General features: G+C 43.7%; 1 pseudogene; it reads left to right on the forward strand.

The window, feature by feature from the left end:
* Nucleotides 1-382: 382 nt before the first annotated feature.
* Nucleotides 383-2,993, forward strand: part of LOC105533895 — a 6,865-nt pseudogene continuing 4,254 nt past the window's right edge.

Below are 2,993 nucleotides of genomic sequence, written 5' to 3' on the forward strand. Positions count from 1 at the left end.
CACGGAAACTAGTAAAGAAAAGATGATCTGTTGGTACCATCATTCTTAAAAAAAGAAAAAAAAACAGCAAGCTACCAAACTCAAGCATGTTTTCAAACTCCATCTCTCATCTTAATGTTTGCATGCAATTGATTCTATGTAAAAGGAAGTGTCAAAATAAGTCTAGTAAGTTGCAAACCACAAAGGCAATCCATATTGAGAATACCTAATGATGGCTTGCACACAAAAAAGGGTATTAAAAAATTTTTGTTAAAACAATTAAATGAGGAATGAGAAAGCCTTGTAGATGTGCATACTAGTATACTTACACTTTTGGCCATGTGGCTGACACTTCCTAAGGTCAGAACAGTCAGCTAACTGAGTGTCTGTTTTGTATGCAGCCATGGCCACAGGAGAACACACCCCTGATGAACCTCTGCTCAGAGGCAAAAGGAGCAAGATCTCTAAAAGATGCTGAGAGAAGTGGGCCTGGATGTTGAGTATTGGTTACCCAAGCTGCAGGAACACCTGGATGTGACCTGTGTCCAGACCTTACAACACCTAGAAAAAAACAACCTCCAGAAGCTGAAATCCCAGACACAACATCCATGGGAGAAAAGAGCCTTGGAGAAGCTGCTTACCCTGTCACACCCAAAAAGTCTTTCAGCATTACAGGAGTCTCAGGTGGAGAGGGCAAAGAGAAAGCAGAAGCAGGCAGAATAGGCACTGCAGGAGCTGAGGGACTTGCTGACAGAAGGGAAGCAGACACAGGAAGAGGCAGTGAGGACAAGAGAAGCAGAGCTGAGACAAGCGATGGACATCCCTGAAGAGTACTGGCCATCCACTGAAGAGCCTCTAAGGGAAGTCATGGAAAACCTGCAGAGACAACTCAACCTCATGGAGTGGACACTGTGCCACAGGCAAAATCTCCCAGATAGAGATGTGGTGAGATGGGCATCTGGAGGGCTGACCCTCCAGGGAATTTACAAAGCCAACCACCAAAAGGGCCTGACAAAGAAGAGAGAGGAGTTGCTCAGTGTCCCCAAAGAGTTCTTACTTTCGGATCCTCAGCAAGGAACACAAATGAAAACAAAGGAATTCACATCTCCTCAGGCTGAATTCATGTTTACCCAGACGATAGAGAAGCTGAGCTTTAGTTTAACTACTTCAGCCAAGGACAGAAGTTGGGGGTTTAGTCTAGAAGCTGGTTTGGATCACAGCAAACATTCAGAATCCAAGGAAATCCAACAATGAAGTTCTAAGCATTCCTATTTCTGCTCAACCAAGTTCAGCTACATCCCCCTGGCCTCCTGCCACTTTCCCACTGATCAGTTGCAGTTATCCAAGCCTGCTCTCTAGGAATTGAAATGTATTGAAGACCTTCTGAGTCAGACAGCAAACCCAGACAGATTCTCCTTGCTGAGGCACAGGATTGTAAACTTCTTCCACAGGTTTGGCTCTCATGTTAACCAAGGCCCTCTGCACCTGGGAGGAATCTACTGGTGGAAGGCCATTTCAGAGGGTTATTGCAGGGAGCAGTTGGCAGAAGTGACGCAGTAGTCTGCAGAGGCCCTGGACATTTTCATAAGGGACAGCTACAGTGGCTTTGGAGTGAAAGTTGCTGCAGATGTGAATGTTTCAGACTCTCATTCGAAAACAGCCACTCAGACCAAAACTTCCCAAAATCTCCAAACCGAGGTCCAATTATCTGTGGCCTAAACAGGTGGCCCACCAGAAGCAGATGGCCTTGTCCAGTGGAAAGCTGGCCTCATGGCCAGCAATCAAACCTGGTGTGTCATTGACCACGGGCTTCAGTTGGTGCCAATTCGGGACATTATCCTCTCCAGCCACAGAAGCAATTTTAAGGATCCTCTTCAAGTGGCTAACTTCCTGAAAGACAGTTACACTGCTCTGACTAGCATCACTGCCGAGATCCAGGAAGGGGAAGAGTTACTGAGTGCTGGGAAGGAGGCCAGGGTTTTTCTAGAGGATGTAAAATCTTGGGAGGTATCTGATCCTGAAGAGCAACTTATAAAACTGATAAATTTCATGAAAATGTTGAGTCAATAACTAAAAAGTTATGACACTTGGATCAATATATGTCTCACAGATTGGGATCTGCAGAATTTTCTAGTAAACACTGTCAATTTTTGCAAAAACTCTTCCATTTATAAAACTAAACATATTAAATCTCATTTGCGCAGTCTTCTGGATCCTCACATCTACAGAGTGACAAACTTTCCTAAGGCTTACTTCATCATGCAGTGGATCTTCCAGTCAGATTCAGAGCAAGAGTAGGTGAATATTTCCCAGTTTTCTCAATTAATTGAGATCTTAAAAGAAACCCAGAATGAACTCATGGAAGTAAATGTCAAATCGGAGTCCCCAGAAACAGTGGAGGAAGCTCAAAGAAAGTCCATTTATGAGGTCAGCTTGGCTCTCAGCTGCTTCTTGAATTATCTCCAAAAAGCAGAGCAGACAGACACAACTCTTGCTACTTTCCATTGCAGCTGCTGCAGGATATCGTGTGGTAAACAATACTTTTCAGAGTCTCTTGGGGTGTGATGAGTTAAGCTTCCTACTAGATGAAATGCAAACTGCCCAAAATAAATACCAGGAGCTTAAGAATATTTGCAGCTACAGGGCTCAGGCATTCCTAGTTCTCACAGGTCTGACAGCCACAGTTGGAGACACAGCTATTTCTTCAGAAGAGAAAACACAACGCATGTCATTAATGAGACATCACATGGGACAATCATTGTCCAAAGAAGTTGCACATGTCCTCACCAAACCTGGAGCAGATCACGATTGGGAAAACTAGAGAAAGAATTGAGATTGCTCATTAATGGGGATTTTTTTATTATTATTATTATTATACTTTAAGTTCTAGGGTACATGTGCATAACATGCAGGTTTGTTACATACGTATACTTGTGCCATGTTGCTGTGCTGCACCCATCAACTCATCAGCACCCATCAACTCGTCATTTACATCAGGTATAACTCCCAATGCA

The sequence above is a fragment of the Mandrillus leucophaeus genome, unplaced genomic scaffold, assembly GCF_000951045.1.
Source record: "Mandrillus leucophaeus isolate KB7577 unplaced genomic scaffold, Mleu.le_1.0 Scaffold1296, whole genome shotgun sequence".
Taxonomy (NCBI): domain Eukaryota; kingdom Metazoa; phylum Chordata; class Mammalia; order Primates; family Cercopithecidae; genus Mandrillus; species Mandrillus leucophaeus.